The following is a 22,783-nucleotide window of genomic DNA, read 5'->3' as shown; positions in this document are numbered from 1 at the left end:
TAATCTATTGATATTTTTTAAGCAGTAGCTTTTATTTGTATTTTCTTGCAGTTTTCTGAGGTCTTCCCTGGTGGCTCAGAGAGTAAAGAATCTGCCTGCAATGTGGGAGACCCAGATTCGATCCCTGGGTTAGGAAGATCCCGTGGAGAAGGGAATGGCAATGCACTCCAGTATTCTTGCCTGGAGAATTCCATGGACAGAGGAGCCTGGTGGGCTACAGTCCATGGGGTTGCAAAAGAGTCTTAGCATTCATGCATGCTATCTTTCTTCTAAGCAATTCGCAAGAGATTCAGTGTCCCAGAGGAGAGGGTGGAGCCAATGGGAGCCACTCCCCCTTTTAATGGGGAGCCAGGGCTGGGGATAGGGATCTTCAGAAAATTCCAGGAACTCCTCATTTTCCAAGGAACTGCCATCTGAAGAATTGTAGGGTTATCAGTGTTGTCTGCCACACTTTCCTACCTCCCTCTTTGCTCACTGTACAGAGAAAGGCAGACAAGTCAAATAAAGGAAACGGCTTCAAGGCTTACTGAGATGCATTTTCCTACAGTGAAGAGCCTCTAGCAACAAATAAAAGGACACAGAAGTGTTAGTATCTACAAAGCCCACTTGAATTGCCTTAATAACTCTCCCATCCATTGCATTAAGAGATACATTTCTAGCACAATTATTCTTATGTTCAATAATTAACCATTAAACTATGTAATGAAGGAACTGGAAACCCACTCCAGTATTCTTGCCTGGAGAATTCCATGGGCAGAGGAGCCTGACGGGCTACAGTTCATGGGACAGCAAAGAATCAGACATGACTGAGAGATGAACACTAACCTATGTAGTATGTATATGTATGTGTGTGTGTGTGTATAGTCTTGATCAATTGTGTACTAATAATAATTCCATTGAGAACTTAATCGATAATAAATTTTCTTATAGAGTCCTGTGGTAACCCCCCCAAAATAAGCAATTAAAAATTTTCAATGTATATACATATTTTTGTTGAAGAGCAGAATGATAAGGTGATTAATTAAAAAAAAACTTTCAAGCATAAAAATATATCACATTAGGATAAAGTTATGTAAGAGAAGTGAAATGGAAATACAATTTCCAAGGAGGAAAAGAAACACTGTAAAATTTCCAACTTAAAAAAATAGCTTGTTCATGTGTTTTTTGAACCATGGGTATTAAATCACTATGGTATTTTGATTCCACTGGGTAAATTTAAGAGTGCTATAACAGCTTTATTCTAAAATGTCAATATTTACAATATGCCAGAAATTATATCCTTTTGCAACTCTTTCATTTAGATGAAAAACATCTGATACCAACCTAAAAAGGAGGTCATTGCTTCCCAGAAGTTTTTGAAAGGACACACAAAAAAGGAATAGGAAGACCACAGGGCTATATCACAGGGCTGTACTACAAGCCAAGGCGGGAGAGGACATACCGCTGGCTGAGAAGCAGAGGAAGCCATGGCCCTTTGGAGCCCAGGGATCAGGATAAGAGAGGCGGGGAGAGCGACAAGTCAGTGCAGTGTCCTCCCATGGAAGGCAGCCTGAGGTTGCTCTCCAGGTCCCCCATGGCCCATGTATGGCATTCTCGAAATTTCCATGAGCCTCAGTACAGACAGGTGATCACCTCCTACAGACTTCACAACAGTACAGACGATCAGACCTCAGCCATGTGAGACTCATATGACCCTGGAAGACCAGACAGGCCCCATGGACCCTCTCTGGTCAGCCAGCCCAGCAGCAGAGCAACAAATGCCCGGAAGCCCCATCCCGTGACTGTGGAATCCCAGTGAGTCCTGCCAATACCCAGGACCGTCTTTGGGGAATGGGGGACGTGAGAAATGCAGCAAGAGCACACGTTCACTGAGGGAGAATGAGCCATCCAAAAGAGACTAATTAAAACATCCCTGATAGCGAATTCAACTTAGAAAACCCTGACTATTGAAACAGGAAAGAGGCTATAAACCAGAAGGGACTGAGGTGTTATTAATTGGTAAGGCTCCGTTTCGTGCTACCCAGCAGGCTGGGGATGCATTAGGAAGCTCAAATCAGCTGGAGAAAAGGGTTTACATTGCCTTTGTGAACTGAGTGTCTCCTGAGCAGATACGCCATCCTCCTACACCTGTAAGTGAAGTCAACAATACTTCCCTTGCAAGGGTTCCTATAAGAATTAGAAGGAATGTCCATAAAGCCAGCCAGCACATACATGTTGGCTTCATGAAAGGCAAGTGTGATTGTTAATGTAAAATCCATCAGCCTCCACTGCTGCCTGTGAGGTGAGGAGACGGCGACTGGACTGGAGTCCTGGGGCAGCGCCAAGCTGTGCCCACCTTTGTGCGGCAGCATCTGGGCACTGAAGCTCTCTTCTAACAGAGGTAGAAGGACACCTCCCCTGGCACGTTTTGCACTTAACCTTTGGGTACCAGGAGTGCTGCTCTGAGCTGCAATATTAATACTATACAGAGCCAGACAGGAGCCAGTTCTGAGGAAAAGCCCTCATACTATTCTCAGAATCAGTTCTCTGATAACTCAGGCATTGTTATTAATAGGCCTGACCCTTCCCCGATGGCTCAGTGAGTAAAGGATCCACCTGTGATGCAGGAGACGCAGGAGGTACAGGTTCAATCCCTGGGTCAGGACAATCCCCTGGAGAAGGAAATGGCAACCCACTGCAGTATTCTTGCCTGAGGCTCCCATGGACAGAGGAGCCTGGCAAGCTACAGTCCATGGGGTGGCAGAGTCAGACACAACTGAAAGACTGAGCACACCGACCCTCCCTTAGAACAGGTTTGTTCCCAGGGAGCACTCTGTTCTTGCAAGCAGGTCCTCAGTGAGCCCAGCCTGGGAGTCCTCGATAAAGCTGGATCCCAGAGGGTGCAGAACACCCGGCCCCAGAAGCAGATCAACCATCAAACTCCTGAAATATAAGCTTCAACCCTGCTTCCCAGACCTTGGGCCTAATTTCCTGTTCTTCCTCTCAGGGCCACCCACTGTGTGAACAGCTCTGGTCCCACAAAACCTGGCTCTGTCCCACCCAGACCTTATTCTTACCCTCTTTTGGTGACTGGAAGAAAGAACTGGGCCTCCCATGCTGCTATTGTGAGAAAGCCCTAACTGTGCCAGTGATAAAAGCACCTCCACAGATGAAAAAAACACTTTCAAGTTAGGTTTTCTCACCAAGTTCTCTCAGATAATGATTTCATTGATCAGATGACAATTAAGCACCCACCAAGTGCAGGCCCAGGCCAGGTGCTCCCAGCCCATGCCAGGAAGATCCCTACAGCCAAGTGGGGGTGTGTGGCTTTGACACTGAAGAATGAAATCTACCTACTTATTGCCTAAGCAGTCTCTGCAAACTCCCTCCTGTGGAGCTGATGATCAGCATAGAGACACCAGCACGTGCCACCCTGTGTCAACTCCCAGGGTCCATCAACAAAAGGGTTAACACAGCAGGGGATGAGAACAATACTGGTTGTTAATATTTTCATATTATCCCTCCTTCCAACTACTATTTTGCAAGCCCTTCAGTTCTGCTGGTCTTCTTTAGGTACCAATAAACAAACCTAGAAAGAGTGATCACTATTCTGATCATCTGTGCAGAAAGCCCAGATAAGTCTGGATGGCCTTTGGAATGTTCTCCATCATGCATATAGCCATATATAGGGAGATCTTGCTTGAAGAAAAGTCTAACTCTAAAATGTAGGTCTAAACAAAAGGCTAAGTAGGAATTCTAATCCCCTTTATAGGATTGATGAAAGATAGGATTCGTTTGAACAATAGCTTTCTCCTAAGGCAGCATTCTTGCCTGGAGAATCCCGGGGACGGGGGAGCCTGGTGGGCTGCCATCTATGGGGTCGCACAGAGTCGGACACAACTGAAGTGACTTAGCAGTAGCAGTAGCAATGCATTTAAAATATGTTCCACCAGAAATTAACACAATATTGTAAATCAACTATATCTCAATAAAAATCATGTTCCATTTATAATAATTAATTTATACACAATTGCCCAGGAACATGTCCATTGGGGAAATTGAATTCAAGCATTCCTTCTTTCATTCAACAAAATGTTATTAAGTATCCACTATGTGTCAGGCATTGCTGATACCAGGGAAACAGTAGTGAACGAAACAGACAGTAGTTATGTTCACGCAGCTGACACTCTGGTGGGAGTAGACAAACAGCACACACACATGCAATATATCAGGATGGGATAAGTGCTATATGTAAAATAAAGCAGAGTAAAGGGGCCATCAGAGTACCTGGGTCAGGAATGGGGCGCTATCTTTATGGGGAAGTCCACTCTGCTTGGTAATGTTTGAGCTGAGAAGATGTAGGAAGAGGAAAGAAAGGAAACACACCTTGAAATCAGAGCATGCTTGGTGTGTTTGAGGAACAGCAAAGGAGTGTGGTTGGGTCCTGGTGCAGCTGGGGTCGAGCCCAAAATGGAAAGTATGGAAGAGTATGAGGTTGCAGAATGAGCCAGGACTTATGTCTGAACCGCCCAAAGCAGACATTTGTTCTGAAACAGTTCTCAATATGCCCAAAATATAGTCAGGACCCAGAAGCTCCTTGACTCCTCAAGAAAATTCAATCATAAAATGCTAAACCAAATTTAGGAACTCTAAACACATTTTAGATTAAAAAACAATTTCCTTCCAATATCCTGTAACTTTAGGATATAAGCTGGCAAGCTGTATAGGGTCTACAAGGATTCCTTCTCACTCAATAAATGTGCTGTTGGCTACTCAGGCCTAGAGAGGAAAGAATGGTATTTTCACATGTTTAATTCCACCCTGTTTCTGACTAGGTCTTTGTGTTGTACCACCAGCTCCGGGAAGGCTTTCTGATACACCAGCTGCTGACAGCTTGGTATGCAATTTTCATTGGAAAGATTATGCTCTGACACTGACCTCCAAATTCCCAATGATAAACGTGAATGAGCTAAGATATATACTCCAGTGTCACTCTTGACCCAAAGAGCTGTGCTCTTCATATCCTCACCTCTTCCTCTGATGATTTAGCTTTTATCCTACACTTTAAAAAATTAAAATATCGACAACTTTCAGGAGTTATTTTTACCCCTTTGTATCTCTGAAGAGTCCCTAGTGCATGGGAAGGGGCAGGGTCCCCATGGACTCTTGGAGTGTTTGCCATAACAATGTCAAAGAAGAAGGATCATTTCTTTATACAGAGAAATTGCAGTTACCTATTACTTTGCCAACAAAGGTCCGTCTAGTCAAGGCTATGGTTTTTCCAGTGGTCATGTATGGATGTGTGAGTTGGACTGTGAAGAAAGCTGAGCGCCGAAGAATTGATGTTTTTGAACTGTGGTGTTGGAGAAGTCTCTTGAGAGTCCCTTGGACTGCAAGGAGGTCCAACTAGTCCATCCTAAAGGAAATCAACCCTTAATATTCATTGGAAGGACTGATGCTTCAGTCCTTTGAAGGACTCCAATACTTTGGCCACCTCATGCGAAGTGGAAAAGACCCTGATGCTGGGAGGGATTGGGGGCAGGAGGAGAAGGGGACGACAGAGGATGAGATGGCTGGATGGCATCACCGACTCGATGGACATGAGTTTGAGTGAACTCTGGGAGTTGGTGATGGACAGGGAGGCCTGGTGTGCTGCGATGCATGAGGTCGCAGAGAGTCGGACACGACTGAGCGACTGAACTGAACTGAAGCATGCTTGACTGTAGGAAGTTGTCAGGTAGCATCTCAGTGAGAGAATGCTGTTTCTACAAACTGCTCAACTAGACAATCCATCTCTCGAAAGGATTTTGGCTTCTTAATCAAGCAGAAGAATAACATGGAAGAAGTTTAGTAAAGGATGATCCAACTCCCAAAAACTACTAGAATTTGTTTTGTTTTGTTCTTAGATTTAAAATAGCTTCAATAAAAACAAAACATTTCTCAATAAAGAAATATATTAATTCAATTCAGAAAAGCATGAAGGGGAAAGTGAAAAAAAAGGTACTTGGTGTCACAACCCATGTTAATATTTTGGTGAGCCCCTCTTCAGACATTTTTTTTTTGCATGAGTACACACATATAATTTTACGTAAATAGAATCAAAGCACACTTAAAATTTTGTGATTTGCATTTTTTTCACTCTCATGTATCGTGGACAGCTAAGTTATTAAATATAGACTTAAATCATTATTTGAACTAGATGCATAAAATTCCATTATATTAATACAAATTATGAGAGTCAAAAATCACTTAACCATACTCATACATACAAAGAAATGAAACTTCTTTATGGGTCATAAGTGGAACCTTTCATCAGCTAGTGGAGAAAAAATAATTTTGCCCAATTCTACAATCTTAGTATAATTCTACAATGTGAACAATCCTCAAAGGATAATATTTTTTCTAGGCAAAATACTTTGTTGTTGTTGTTCAGTCACTCAGTCATGTCTGACTCTTTGTGATCTCATGGGCTGCAGCACACCAGGCTTCCCTATCTTCACCATCTCCCCGAGCTTGCCCAAACTCATGCCCATTGAGTTGGTGATGCCACCCAACTATCTCGTTCTCTGTCATCCCCTTCTTCTCCTGCTTTCAATCTTTCACAGCCTCAGTGTCTTTTCTAATGAGTCGGCTCTTCGCATCAGGTGGCCAAAGTATTGGAGCTTCAGCTTCAGCATCAGTCCTTCCAATGAATATTAAGGGTTGATTTCCTTTAGGATTGACTGGTTTGCTCTCCTTGCAGTCCAAGGGACTCTCAAGAGGCTTCTCCAATACCACAGTTCAAAAGCATCAGTTCTTTGATGCTCAGCCTCTTTATGGTCCAACTCTCACATCCATACATGACTACTGGAAAAACCATAGCTTTGACTAGATAGACCTTTGTCAGCAAAGCAATGTCTCTGCTTTTTAATATGCTATATAGCTTTGTCATAGCTTTTCTTCCAAAGAGCAATTTCATGGCTTCAGTCACCAACTGCAGTGATTTGGAGCCCAATAAAGTCTCTCACTGTTTCCATTGTTTCCCCATCTATTTGCTATGAAGTGATGGGACTGGATGCCATGAGTTTTAAGCCAGCTTTTTCACTTTCTCACTTTCATCAGGATTTTCTTTAGTTCCTCTTGGGTTTTTGCCATGAAGGTTGTATCATCTGCATATCTGAGGTTATTGATGTTTCTCCCAGCAATCTTGATTCCAGCTTGTGCTTCATCCAGCCTGGCATTTCGCATGATGTATTATTCTGCATGTAAGTTAAATAAGCAGGGTGACAATATACAGCCTTGACACACTCCTTTCCTAATTTTGAATCAGTCTGTTGTTCCATGTCCAGTTCTAACTGTTGCTTCTTGACCCGCATACAGATTTCTCAGGAGGCAGGTAAGGTGGTCTGGTATTCCCATCTCTTGAAGAATTTTCCAGTTTGTTGTGATCCACAGAGTCTCAGACTTTAGTGTCATCAATGAAGCAGAAGTAGATTTTTTCTGGAATTCTCTTGCTTTTTCTATGATCCAACAGATGTTGGCAATTTGATTTCTGGTTACTCTGCCTTTTCACTTAATCTCTCCTATTCATTGCTCTCCCACACCTTCTCACTAATAAAAGTGTCCAGCTGTATGACTGGAAAGGACAGAGGTTATGTGACATTATGGTGACAAGAAGGATTCTCAGATGCCCCTCCCTTGCTGATCTGCTGGATCCTAATTGGGACTTCAGTGATGTGGCAGGTACTGCCTGCCCTCTGAACAGAGGCTCTGGAAGTACAACTAGCTATCTTGGTCTTTTTGTTCAGGTAATGAGCTAAATTCACCCATGAGAGCACCACTGTATACCACCATGGTGGCCATCCCAGAAAGGTGTGGGGCTCCCATGCAATTCAACCAGTGTAGGGCTGCCCGAGTTAACACATTTAAAAGGAGGCCATATGTTGACGTCTTGCATTGCACCCTTGGGTATATACTATTAAAGACAGATATTTGCAAGCCTAGAGTAGCTGTCTGATTATCCCAACTGGAGACAGGTCGGCTATAGTCTCAGCCAATTGACCTTGATCTCAGAAGTCCCAGCTCTGGCAGCCTCTTCCCCCTGCCCCAGTCCCTGCTCATTCCACAGGGCTTTTAGCACCCCTATAGCTCTTGAGGTTGCAGTGACTAGTACTTCCTTGGCCCAGAATGCTCCTGAGAGCAGTGCCTGTGATCAGTAAAACACCATCCAGCTGGGTTTATAATTCTCTTAGGGGATCCAGATGTTCTGTCACCTGCCTCCCCATCCTCTGTGGCGTCCAGAGTCCCCCATCTTTGGTGTCTTCCTCTCTGCTCTGTGTTCGCAGAATTTAGAGCTCTCAGTGTACTCTAGCCTCCCACATCAAAGCATCAAGCACATTTCCTCTTCACGTCTTCCAGCTCCGTGAGGGTGGAGACCACATCTGCTCTGTTCACTCTGGAGTTCACACTGAGTTCCTAGCAGGGCATTGTAGATGCTCAAGGCACACTGAGGGATGAACAAACACAAGAATGTATGAATACATACATACATAGATGAGGTTCTACGCCAATGTGGCCCCGAGAGGGGCATTTCCTGCCTAGCCCTTGACTTTGGTAATCCTGGGGATGCTGGTGCTATGTTCTGGGTCTGTTAGAATTCAGATAGGATCCTTGGATAGGATCTTGTTTCTACTCTGACAGTGACTTCACTGGGTCTGGATGCCAGATTAGATTCTAATAGCAGGAGAGGGAGGTTGGGCATTCAAAAACACTGTTTCCTGACATCTGGACAGACAGACAGAGAGAGAGAGCTAAGTGCTACCAGGAGATGAGCCATACCCCATCTCCACCCTGCTTTGTATTGCACTGTCTTACACTTATTAAGAGGTGAGAATTTCCCCATCATGATTTAACAAACAACTCTAATAAGTACATTTGATGGTCCAGGTCATATCCTTTCATGAGCCTCATTATTTTAAATCAGTTTTATAGCAATAAGAGAATAAAATGTACCATAAATTATTTTTCACAAAATGTCAATTAGTGGTTCTGTTTAAGCACTGCTTCTAAATCCAAAGGAAGAAAGTTGTTTGTGCTAAATATGTTGCTATGATAGAATGTGTCAAAAATGTAAGTTCATGTTAATTTTAATCCACTGAGATAAACCATAAAAGTCTTTTATTTTCATTAAAAAATACTGCTTTTTTATTGCCAACATCTGAAAAAAATGCTTGTGAATTTTTGCTGCCACTGTTTATTTATTTATTGTTTATTCACTTATAAAATTTTTGTTGCTATTGTTTTTGCCAACATCTGAAAAAAGTGCTTATGGAAAAAAATGCTTGTGGATTTCTGTTGCCATTGTTTATTTATTTAAAACTAAATTTCTCTTATTTAAAAAAAAGTTACTGATTTTTTTCTGTGGGTTAGAAAATATAACTGTAATTGGCTCTGGCTAGCCATAAATTCAGGGAGGAAACTAGGCTTTTTCTTACACTCTGAGTAAGTTACCTAGACAAGTGTTCTAATGATCTTGTTTTTATGACAACTGCCTCTGTTCAGGATGTATTTATTGAAAACTTCCTCCAACTACTTCAGAGGTATACTTTTAAAGCAAAAGTATGATTTATTCCTAGCTTTTTGCTAGAGTGAAATACTGCCACTTTTTCTTAGATGGAGGTGGGGGGATGCCATCCTGCCCTACTGCTGACTCGAACTCACGACAAGGTCGGCTCCGCACCATCGTGTCTCGCAGCCCCCACTCATCCGAGCAGCTTTCCCCCAGTGTGCTCGCTGCTCTGCTCCCCACGGTGTCAGCTGGCACTATCTCATGGCCACCTTTAAAGCAGGCTCCGTCAGGAATTCTGTGCTGTGGTTAACCTCTCTCCCCCTTGGATTGCCCACCAGTCTTGCTCTAATAGAACATCATCCAGGAGATCTACTCTCCAGCATAGTGCTTACAGCCAACAGTACCTAAAAATTTCTAAGAGGATGCATCTTCAGCACTCTTACCACACACAAGTACACACAAGATAATAATATTAATAGCAGTAATAATAAAGGAAGCAAAATAAAATTAGCCCCTTCCAGAAGGTGATGAATATGTCTGTGGCTTTGAAAGTGATTTATCCTCAAACTCATCAAGCTGTATACAATAAATATGTACGATTTTTTACCAGTCAATCATACCTCAATAAAGTGGTTTTTAAAAAATAAACATTTTTTAATTAGGAAAAAGAAAACCTTGGGTCATATCTCCTTTTCAACTAATGACCCAGTATGGCTGGCTGCTAAAATCACATTATATTTTTCTTCCACCAAGATCACCTCTCCTGATCACAGGCTGGGTGAGAATCAGCCTTCTGCTCACCCAGGAATAAAAGGTAATCATCAAGAAGCATCGTGCTATAAAATTCCATTTTCAGGCTTATAAACTCAAGTTATGAAAAACAGGAACATCCAAAATTAATGGGAATAAAGCAGTACTTTGAAAAGGCATTAGTACAGAGTGAAGTAAGCCAGAAAGAAAAACACCAATACAGTATACTAACGCATATATATGGAATTTAGAAAGATGGTAACAATAACCCTGTGTACGAGACAGCAAAAGAGACACTGATGTATAGAACAGTCTTATGGACTCTGTGGGAGAGGGAGAGGGTGGGAAGATTTGGGAGAATGGCATTGAAACATGTAAATATCATGTATGAAATGAGTTGCCAGTCCAGGTTCGATGCACGATACTGGATGCTTGGGGCTGGTGCACTGGGACGACCCAGAGGGATGGAATGGGGAGGGAGGAGGGAGGAGGGTTCAGGATGGGGAACACATGTATACCTGTGGCGGATTCATTTTGATATTTGGCAAATCTAATACAGTTATGTAAAGTTTAAAAATAAAATAAAATTAAAAAAAAAAAAAATAATAAATAAATAAATAAATAAATAAAAAAAAAAAAAAAAAAAAAAAAGAAAAGGCATTAGTAAAAGCAGAGCTGGTAACTAGTTTCAGTCTGGTTAAAATCAATATTTTCATCTTGAACAACAAAAGCAAAGAAAGAATGGCATCAGGAAGCCAGGAATAGGTATTTTGGGAAAAGGATCCTGATCTTGGAGTTAAGGAGTTTCCCTATGCAAGTCCCATGTGTTCAGGCATGTTGATAGCGTCACAGGCGTCATTTCAGGACAGCCAGGATGGAATCACAGAGCTATGCAGCACGTGTTTTGTAAATTCAAGTTTCAGTGAGGATTTCTGCATTTACCCAAAACCCTTTGAAATGATTATGTAAGGATGTAAGCACAGTTTTCTACTTCTACCTTGTTGGTGTTGCTGTTTTGGTGTATCTCAAAATTTTTGTAACAGCAGTTTGTGACAATGTGATTTGATTAAGTGAGTGAAATTTTCCAGGGTAAGTGCATGTAATTCATGTTTTTAAATACATGTTATAAAATGCACGTTGCCTATTAGCTTTCTAGCAATCTCCTAACTCTATTTTCATCCTTTTAATTTTTATTAAATGATTTTATTTTTTCAGCATTGTCTTCTTTATTCCTAACTTCAAGGAAATAATTATTTAAATGACCTTGAAAGTGAAAGTGAAGTTGCTCAGTCATGTCCGACTCTTTGCGACCCCATGGACTGTAGCCTATCAGGCTCCTCCGTCCATGGGATTTTCCAGGCAAGAGTGCTGGAGTGGATTGCCATTTCTTTCTCCAGGGGATCTTCCCGACCCAGGAATCAAACCCAGGTCTCCCGCATGGCAGGCAGACGCTTTACCGTCTGAGCCACCAGGGAAGCCCTTAAATGACCTTACTTTTTACTAACCTTTGAAAATATTTTCCCTATCAGCCCCCATCTTTTTAGTTATATTTTCTGCAACAATTCTCGGTAGTGTTGTCCAGAGACATAACAGTTAGCACTTACTGGCTGCTTACTATGTGCCAGGCACTGCATTATCTCATTTAATTTACTGAAAGCACAGTTGTAAATTCTCCTGTTGCTTTTGCTTAGGAGAATTTGCTAAAGCCTCATTTATTAGTGTGAGAATTAGTAGCAGTTTGCTGCTTGGAGTAGACTAAAAACACATTCCGCTCTGTATTCAAGCCAGGGGACTGAACTGGCTGCCGGGTCCAGCTGGTCATGGGAAATGTCTGGATGATTTCATTTAACGCCTTTAGAAATATTTCTCACTGGGCTAATTCAAGGAAAATGGCTTGCCATGGATGATATCTGACTATAATAAGCAGCTAAAGTGCTTTCCCAATAAATATTGTAAAATGAAACAGGTGTAAAGCCACAGTTGGAAAATCAGCAGCCGAAGAGTGCTGCAAGGATTATGGGCCAACTTTCTAACAGAAGGCTGATGCCTGGGAGGTAGCAAGAACCCGTGTTAGCAGGGCATTTCCCCCACCTCCAGTGCTCTCTAGAAATTCATCATTTATTCAAGCATTCATTTAATAAATATTGATACACTACAGAGAGGCACTTTTCTGGGTCTTAGCAGGACATGAAGATTAACGCGCTTCAGCCTTAAGGAATTGCAGGCTAGTGGGATTTAGAGGATCTGGTAGAAGCTCTGGGAAGTGCTGCCAATCCATGTATGTGCAGAACGCTCCCTGCTGTGTGTAGAGAAAACCCAGGTCCCTGAGTTGAAGGAGGTACCATGGGCAATGAGTCTGGATTGGGTAGAAAGAAAAGACCTGCAGAAGAAGCTGAAAAAGAGCGAGGTGGTGGGTGCCGGGGGCAGGAAACAGCTCCCCTCTGCCCTGGAAGAATACCAGGGTTTAGAGACCTGCAAGGTGAGAGCTGAGCCCAGGCCTGTGGCCTGTGAGGCCCCCTTTCTGTGCAGAGGAGATGGAGCAGAGGGGCTGGCAGGCAGTGGAGGAGACCTAAGGGCATACCTTGCAGGTTGGTCAACTGGCTTCTGTTTGCCTACCAGCCCTGAGACAGGAGTGAGCAACACCCCCAGCATCCAATGCAGAGAGTGGAGGGGCCCAAAATTAGTGTATTCAGCAGAGCTCCTGGAAGGTGAGAGTTGTGGGGTGGAACTGAGGAGCCTTACATGACACAAAAAAGGAGAGCCAAGGTTGCGAGGAAGTCAATGGCTCTTAAGGGAGAGAATGGGCCCTGAGATTCTCCTGACTCCAATACGTGCTCCATGATAGTGATGATGACGAGGTACTGAACGTTTACTATATACTAAACATTTTTCTAGATGCTTTACACATTATCTCATTTAATCATGATAACAACTGTATGAAGTAAATATTATCCTTACCCCCATTTGACAAATGATAAACCTGAGTACAAGAGAGGTGGCAGAACTTCCCCAAGTTCCCACATCTAATACCCACATAGCTGGATTTCAAACCCAGGCTGTGTGCCCTGGACTCACACTGTTAATTACTTAGCAATTTTGCCCCCTCAAAAAGGTAATGCTTCAGAGAAATGAAAATCCTTACACTCATGATGCCAGCCCAGCATCAGTCAACACAGGAATCAAAGATACATCTCAAAGAGCATATAATCAGGATAGCTCAGCCGCATCAGTGCAGGACATGGCTTTTGGGTTTATTTGCTTCATTCTATCTGACTTGGAATTTGAGCAGAAGTTCATGCTAATGGGGTGAAGATATTAGCAGGTCCTAAAAGCCAGTAGGATAGCTAACCACCCCCATGATGCTCTATGTGAATGCTAAAAAACATTCTGTTGTGATTAACACATGGGTCAAGACCGGACCACATTTAGACATGAGTTTCCAATGGCTAACATCTCTTAAAATTCTAATATATCATTGCCAAGGGTGGAATTACACAATGCATGTTCATTCATTCAGTTGTGTCTGACTCTTTGGGACCCCATAGACTGTAGCCCTCCAGGTTCCTCTGTCCATGGAACTTTCCAGGCAAGAATACTGGAGTGGGTTGTCATTTCTTACTCCAGGGGATCTTCCCAACCCAGAGATTGAACCCATATCTCTTGCATCTCCTGCATTGGGAGGCGGATTCTTTACCACTGTGCCTTTTTCCAGTAATGCTGTTATATCTTGAATTGGAGTTTTTTTTTTTTTAATTTTATTTTATTTTTAAACTTTACATAATTGTAAGTTTAAAAAAACAAGGAAAATATTACTTCTGGATTTCAGGCTTTGGGTGAGGGACAGAGGGAGAAGGAGACTAATGAAGGCATATTTTAAAAATAATTGCTGCTGCTAAGTCGCTTCAGTCGTGTCCGACTCTGTGCAACCCCATAGACAGCAGCCCACCAGGCTCCCCTGTCCTTGGGATTCTCCAGGCAAGAACACTGGAGTGGGTTGCCATTTCCTTCTCCAATGCATGAAAGTGAAAAGTGAAAGCGAAGTCGCTGAGTTGGGTCCGACTCTTCACAACCCCATGGACTGCAGCCTACCAGGCTCCTCCATCCATGGGATTTTCCAGGCAAGAGTACTGGAGTGGGGTGCCATCGCCTTCTCCGCATAATAGCTCTATTCTCAAGCAAAAGCTAGAGATGATTCAGATGCCCTACAATAAGTGAAGAGCATAAAGTGGTATATCCATACAAGGATGTACAAGGTACATCCATACTACTCAGTAACAAAAACAAGAACTATTGAAACATGCCCCCCCACACACGTTGTAAGTGCTAATCATTGAAGTCCATTTCTGTGGGGCTGACCACCTATTCTTTCTTTCATATACTCTTAAAAACACTCAGAAAAAAGTGACAGTCCCATAATAGTCTGAGAAACGGAGTGCCTGGGCAGTTTGTGTTAGACATGCTGTCACCAGTATTATGAGTTATGTGTGAGTAGCAGTATGCTGGAGCCAGCTTGTACCTCTCATCTTGTCCCAACTCCATGCTCAGTGACATCATAATGATGCATAAAGTTTGCTATGGTGGAATCATTTACATCACACATGAAAGCTAAGTCGCTTCAATCGTGTCCGACTCTTTGCGACCCCATGGACTATAACCAGCCAGGCTCCTCTGTCCATGGGATTTTTTAGGCAAGAATACTGGAGTGGGTTGCCATTCCCTTCTCCAGGGGATCTTCCCAACCCAGGGATCAAATCCACATCTCTTGCCCCTCCTGCATTGGTGGGTGGTTTCTTTACCACCAGGGCCACCTGGGAAACCTCTGTACATCATGGAAATCAGCAAATCAGAGGTCACTTCCAATCCTGAGAGCTGGTTACTAAAGCTTTACCAGCACTTCACTGTGGATGAGTCACATGAATAAGTTATTTTAGAAAGTTCTGAAGATGGGCAGTGGGGATAATCCAAGACAGAGAAATCTAACTCAGTTCATATTTTGTAGCAACATCACTGTACAATCCCTCACATATCACCACTTGACAATCAGTTCTGAACCAGTCACATTTCTCAAACCAGAAATAAGACTTGAGTGGAAAAACCTGAGAGATCTGAATAACGAAAATATTTCAACTTTAATAAATAAAGTTCTTGCACATTTCTCAGGGACCCATGAAAAATAAACATTTTTGAAATGTTCAAAAGTTTCTGAAAGCCTGGGAAAATAAACTGTCATCCAACGCAATGAGACAAGTTGCTGAAAGGGAAAACACATGAGCAAGGTTGGCTTTGACTACCTGCAGGTGCCATGTATCCATCTGGAGGAAGGTGATTCAGCACCTACAAAAATTATTGCCCGAGTGCCTTACAAACAATTTGTAATGATCAAAAACTTGTATCTTCAAAAAAGCATTTGACAACATCCAACACCCTTCTGTGATAAGGAAAAAAATTCTCAGAAAGCTAGGAATAAAGGGGAACTTTCTTAACTCGATACAAAATTTCTAAGAACAAAGACAATCAAAAATGAATGAAAAAAACCCTATACAACTAGAAAGTGAAAGTTGCTTAGTCGTCTTCGACTCTTTGCAACCCCATGGCCTATACAGTCCGTGGAATTCTCTAGCCAGAATACTGGAGTGGGTAGCCTTTCCCTTCTCCAAGGGATCTTCCCAACCCAGGGATTGAACCCAGATATCCCACATTGGAGGTGGATTCCTTATCAGCTGAGCCACAAGGGAAGCACAAGAATACTGGAATGGGTAGCCTATCCCTTCTCCAGAGGTTCTTCCCGACCCAGGAATCTGGGGTTTCCTGCATTGCAGGTGGACTCTTTACCGACTGAGCTATCAGGGAAGCCCCTATACAACTAACATCATACTTGGTAAAGAAACACTGAATGCTTTCTCCCTAAGATTAGGAAAAGGGCTAAATTGTTTCTCTTTCTTACTCAACATAGAAAGTGAAAGTGTTAGTTGCTCATTCATGTCCAACTCTTTGCCACCCCATGGACTGTAGCCACCAGTCTCCTCTGCCCATGGGATTTTTCAGGCAAGAATACTGGAGTGGGTTGCCATTCCCTTCTCCAGGGAATCTTCCCAACCCAGAGATCAAATCTGGGTCTCCTGCATTGCAGGCAGTTTCTTTACTGCCTGTGCCATCAGGGAAGCCCCTTATTCAAAACATAAGACTCTCACAATTCATTCAACATAGTATTGGAAGTTCCATGTTGTAACAGGGAAAGAAAAAGAAATAAAAGGCACTAAGATTGAAAACAAGGAAATTAAAATGTCCCTATTTTCAGATAACATTAGTGTCTTTGTAAAAAAGCCCAAGGAATATACAAAAACAAAGCAGAAAGCAAAGACCTTTCTAGAACTAATAAGTGAGTTCAATAGGGTTGTAGAATATAAGATTGATATTTTTAAAATTAATCACATTTCTATGTATCAATACTAATAATGATATATGGAGAATAAAATTAAAAACAATACCATTCACAACGAAGAAAATGAATACTTGTATATAAACTAGCAAAACGTACAGAATCTTCATGCTGGAATTTATAAAACATTGAAGAAAGAAATCAAAGACCTAAATAATTGAGGGATATATGGTATTTGTGGATTGAAAGACTCAATATAGATGTAATTTATCCCTAAATCAATACACAGCTTTAATGCAATCTCTATTGAAATCCCCAGCAAGAGTTTTTGTAGATTCAAACAGCATTATTCTAAAACTTGTACAAAAAGGCAAAGTAACTAGAATAGCTAAAAATAATTTTGAAAAATAAAGTGGTAGGAATCATTCTGCTTGATACTAAAGATATCAAATATTAAAGATATTAAAGAGATATATGACTTGGCTCCATAGCTTGGGGGTTAGAGTGCTGGTCTTATAAACCAGGGGTCACAAGTTCAAATCTTGCTGGGGCCTAGGCAGAGTGTCTTTGCCATAAGGAGGGTGATTCTCTGTACTTTGAGCTTCCCTGGTGGCTCAGATGGTAAAGAATCTGTCTGCAATGCAGGAGATCAGGGTTTGATCCTTGGGTAGGGAAGATCCCCTGGAGAATGGAATGGCTATTCATTCCAGTATTTTTGCCTGGAGAATTGCATAGACAGAGGAGCCTGACAGGCTACAGTTCATGGGATCACAAAGAGACAGACACGACTGAGCGACTAACATTTTCACTTTCACAATAATCAAGATGGTGTGGTATTTTAGAGGGATAAATGTATAGATCAGTGGAATAGAATACAGAACCCATAAACAGGCCCACACAAATATGTCCAACTGATTTTTTTTTATAAAGTGCAAGAGCAATTCAATGCAGGAAGGACAACCTTTACAACAGATAGTACTGGAGCAGTGAGACATCGGAAGCCAAAAAACAAAATAAAACAGAACAAAAAAGGAAGAACCTGGGCTTAAGCCTCTTGCATGCTCAGTCCCTCAGTTGTGTCCGAGTCTTCACTACCCTATGGACTGTAGACAACCAGGCTCCTCTCTCCATGGAATTCTCCAGGCAAGAATACTGGGGATCTTCCCAATCCAGGGATTGAACCTAGGTATCCTGCATTGGCAGTCAGATTTTTTACCACTGAGCTACCAGGGATTCCCTTATAAAAAATTATCTCAAAATGAATCACAGACTAAATGTATAATTCAAAATTAAGTGTTATAGGTCTTCTAGAATTGGTCTAGTAGGTTTCTGGTCTTTATCAGAAGACCCCTCAGGAAAAAAAAATAAATGTGAACTATAACTTTTAGAAAAAAACTGGAGAAAAATTGGGGGATGTAGGACTAAATAAAGAAGTCTACAAAAATATAATCTATAAAAGGAAAAACTGATAAATTAGACCTCATCCAAAACTTTCAATTTTGCTATGCAAAAGATCTTAAAAGGATGAAAAGATAAGCCACAAACTAGGAAAAAATACATGCAATCCACATATTCAACAAAAGACTAGAATCTAGAATATATAAAAACTCAACATTAAAAAACAAACAATCTAATTAGGAAATGAGAAAAAAGCATTAATAACATGTCACCAAAGAGAATATACAGATGGCAAGTAAGCACATGAAAAGATGTTCAACAGCCTTATCCATTAGGGGAATGCAAATTAAAACTCCAATGATAAATCACCACACACCTTTCAAAGTGGCTAAAATGAAAAACAATAGCAGCACCAAATTCTGTCAAGAATGCATAAAACTGGATCATCCATAGATTGCTGCTGAGAACAAAAAATAAAACTCTGGAAAACAATCTGGCAGCTCCACACAAAACAAAAATATGACTACCATACAATCCAGCAATGACACTCTTGGACATTTCTCCCAGATAATTAAAATTTATGTTTACAACAACATCTGCGTGCCAATGGTCGTAACAGCTTTATTCATAATGACCAAAAACTGGAAACAACTCAGATGTCTTTCACCAGATAATCACTGAACAAATGTGGTACATCCATACCATGGAACACTACTCAACAATGAAAAGGACAGACTATGGACACACATGGCTCAGATGAGTCTCCAGGGAGTTATGCTAGGTGGGGGGAAAAAAAAGAACAATCCCAAACCACAGATTTTGCGGTTTTATTTATAGAACATTCTTGAAATAACAGAATTATGGACATGATGAACAGGTCAGTTGTTGCTGAGAGAGGAGGGCACCATGAGGGATTCTTGTGGTGATAAAAATGTTCTTTTCCTTGAAAAGAAAACGAAATATCAATTGATACAATTTCATTGCATCAATGAAATATCCTAGTTGTGATAATGTAAAATTGTTTTATAAAATGTAACCATTGGGAGTGAAATTGAGCAAATTGTACACAGGATCTCTGTACTATTTCTTAGCCAGTCATGTGAATCTATAATTATCTCAAAATGAAAACTCCATTATTTTTTTTTAAAAACCTACCTCTTGGGAACTTGATTGTTTTCTTTTTACATTTCTATCTGTGATTTTTGCTTATAATTTTTTGTAAGTTTCTTTGAAAATATTAGCCTATTTGTATATTTAAGGAATTTTTTAAGTGTTTGGTCATTTGACATAGTAATTCTAAGCCCAGAAAAAACTCAAATGCAGATAGAGATGTTCATTGTAACAATATGTGCTAACACAAAATCCTGAAATCAACTTTGTGTCCAACATCTAACGGGAGATTAAATAAAATATCACATCCAAATGAAAGAATAATCTGCAATCATTAAAGAAAATTTTTTTACCCCCCAAATTTCAATCACATGTATAGCACTCACAATGTGCAAGGCACTGTTCCAAGATCCTTCCAAATATTAACTCATTTAGTCCTCATAGCAAGCCTCTGAGGTAACTACAATTATTACTGAATGAGGAAACTCAAGCAAAGAGAAGTTAAATAATTTGCCCAAAGTTATACAACTAATAAATAGCAGAGCTGGAGTCTGAATGGAGAGAGTCCTGGCTCCAAAGCCTGTACTATTCATCGTTACACTATTTAGCCATTGTTGGGTGTTATTATTATGGAGTAGAAGTAAAACTTTAAGTCAGATGCTAAAATAATGAAAAAGGCAGAATTTTTCTAGAGATACATGGTTGACGACAACCAGCACTGAGAAAAAATGGCAGAGCAGATATACTGCTATAACTGCTTATGGAATCTAGAGTCATACAGTTTGAACTAGGTGTCAGTTCCCCCAATTCTAACCTATATAGCCTTGCATAAATCATTTAATCTGTCTGGGCATGAATTAAATAATCTATGAAATAAAATTTAAAAGTACCTATTTTTCAGACTCATTGAGAGGATTATTGAAGTTAATATGTATAAAGTAATTCTCTTATAGTACATACTCAACAAATGCTAGTTTCTTTTCTCTCTGCTAACATCTAAAACACTATTTTTAAAGAAGGCAGAACATATTCAGATGATCACATCAAAATATATGCCTCATGATAAATGTAATCTCCTGATTATCACCAGCAAAATAAAATGGATGCATGAATCTAAGTGGCTTAAAGGACCATCTCAACTGCATAGCCTAAAAAGTTCCTGGGAAATGTAGAACCCACAGTGTGTGTAGCTGAAGCATCTCCTAGAGCTTGAATACCCAGCACAAACAGCAAGTGGGTGGTTCTCGGTAACACGGTTTACTTGATAAATACAGCAGACACTATAAAACATCCCTTGCAAAGTCCTAAGACTTAACAACATCAAAAGCAAATGTATACCATCCAATCTTTTATGGAACTTTATGACTTTATAAAAATGGAAACAATAGACTATTGCATCAACATACAATCCCAATACAACAATGAGGCTCAAGAGACTCTGAGATACACCATCTGGAGCAAGAGAAAGAGAGAGTGATCAAATATAACTAAACTATCTGTAGCAGGTCCAAGCAAGTAGTGTGGTATTACTTACAGCTGGGGAGAGATGCTCAGAGACCCTTAAGTAAAGTGTTGTGACTTATGAGTTTCCTTGTCACAAGGATTTTTAAAAAGTCTTTCCTACACAGAGCATGAAGCTGAGGGGGAATGGATTATCTGCCACGATACAAAATGTGTTTTACATTGATCATTTTAACAGTCAGGTAATTTCATATTTCATATCAATAGCAATGACAATTAGTAAAATCCTGTATCTAGAAGTCATACATGCTAAATCTGTGCAAGTTGCCATGGAAAGAATGTAGGTTTGGGAGCTAAATGGAGGTTGGTCTTCTGACCTCTCTCGTTAGCATTAAGGTGACTTTGAGCAAGTCATTTACATTCCTTTAATTCTCAGTTTTTGTTCTGGTTTCTTTTCCATAGGTAAGAAGTGGATTTATCCAGATTCAGAGAGAAGCGCTCTCCACAGAGTGTGGGCCACCACAGAGGGCGAGTGCCTAAGTCTCAGTTTTATTCAGCTATAAGGTGAAGAAAATTACTTAACCTTGAAGAATTGTTATAAGATTATAGATTAGGTATGAAAAAAGAAAATATCAAGTGGCCACTAAATCAACTGCTATTATAATTATTAAATTTAAAAGTGTGAAAACTCTTCAAACATTAACAATATTTCCTGGGGCAAAAATCATACAGGATGCAATAGATAAAACCTGAATAGTTCTAAAATGATTAAGTAACTGATTAATAAATACCTGAAAAAAAATCTTCAGACCCATATGTCTTCTGTGGTAAATTCTCCCAAACATTAAAAAAAAAGAAATCATGTATGTGTTGCGGTATTATTTTCAGTAGCCAAGATATGGAAACAAGCTCAGTGCCCATCAGTGGAGGAATGGATGAAGAAGACACACACGCCCACACACACAAAGGACTACCACTCAGCCATAAAGAAGAGTGGAATCCTGCCATCTGTAAAACATGGATGGGCACTGAGGACTTATGCAAAGTGAAGTAGGTCAGAGAAAGAAAAATATCATATGATCTGATCTAGCATGTGGAATCTAAAAAACAAAACAGCAACAACAACATTATAACCAAGTTTACAGATATAAAAAGCAGACTGGCAGTTGCCAGAAAGCAAGGTGGATGCGGAAGTGGGCAAAATAGTTGAAGAAGGAAAAAGGTACAAACTTGTTTGAAAGTTCCTAAGAAAGTAAATATTAAAAGTTCTCACAAGAAAAAAGAACTTTTGTCATGTGTATAGTGATGGATGGTAGCTTATTATGGTGATCATTTTACTGTGTATATAAATAGTGAATCATTATGTTATATATCTGAAACTAATATAATTTATATTATACTTGATATTACATAATATATTATTATATTATTGTTATATAATTAAATTATATTATCAATTATACCTCAACAAAAATTAATTAATTTTTCAAAAGAAATCATACAAATTCTATAAAACTCTTTCAGAAAATAGAAACACAAAAACCTATCCAACCTCATTTTATGAGACCAGAAGTCATTATCCTGATCCCAAACTAGATTATAAGAATAAAAGAAAAGAAAATAAGAACAATATTACTTATGAACATAGATGCAAAAATCCTTAACAAAATGTCAGCACATCGCATCTAACAATACATAAAAGGAATAATACACCACAACCAAGTGGGGTTTATCCAGGGAATGTTTAAAACATGAGCTCATGTTTAAAACTCAATCATGCAATCCACAATATTAGCATTATAAAAAAAAAACATATGATCATAAGCAATTGATGCAGAAAAAACATTTGAAAAAAATCAACATCCATTATGACAAAAACTCTGAGCAAACTAGATCTACAAGAGAACTTCCTCAACTTGATAAAAGGTATCTACAAAAAACCTATAACTAATATTATACTTAATAACGTAGACTGAATATTTTATCTCCAATACAGGGAACAAGGCAAGGATGTCCACTCTCACCAACCATTTTCAATATCAGCAAGTCTTGTTAAGTGCAACTGGCAATAAACAGAAATAAAAGACATACCAAATAGAAAGAAAGAAAGAAAACTTCACTATTCATACATAATGCAATTGTCTACATAAAAGCTTAAG

At 40.2% G+C, this 22,783-nt stretch overlaps 1 long non-coding RNA gene and 2 other non-coding genes across 7 annotated transcripts in view; 2 read left to right on the top strand and 1 right to left on the bottom strand.

Annotated features, from left to right (window-relative positions):
* Nucleotides 1-22,783, bottom strand: part of LOC129621566 (uncharacterized) — a 160,605-nt gene that overhangs the window by 31,824 nt on the left and 105,998 nt on the right. The gene's annotated exons all lie outside the window — the stretch shown is intronic.
* On the top strand, nucleotides 17,137-17,209 carry TRNAI-UAU (transfer RNA isoleucine (anticodon UAU)). The gene has a single exon. It is a non-coding gene; the product is annotated as a tRNA-Ile (tRNA).
* LOC129622163 (U7 small nuclear RNA) lies at nucleotides 17,947-18,007 on the top strand. Its single transcript, XR_008699841.1, has one exon. It is a non-coding gene; the product is annotated as a U7 small nuclear RNA (small nuclear RNA).

The sequence above is a fragment of the Bubalus kerabau genome, chromosome 10 (genome assembly GCF_029407905.1).
Source record: "Bubalus kerabau isolate K-KA32 ecotype Philippines breed swamp buffalo chromosome 10, PCC_UOA_SB_1v2, whole genome shotgun sequence".
NCBI lineage: Eukaryota > Metazoa > Chordata > Mammalia > Artiodactyla > Bovidae > Bubalus > Bubalus kerabau.
This window is presented reverse-complemented; position numbering and strand designations above follow the sequence as displayed.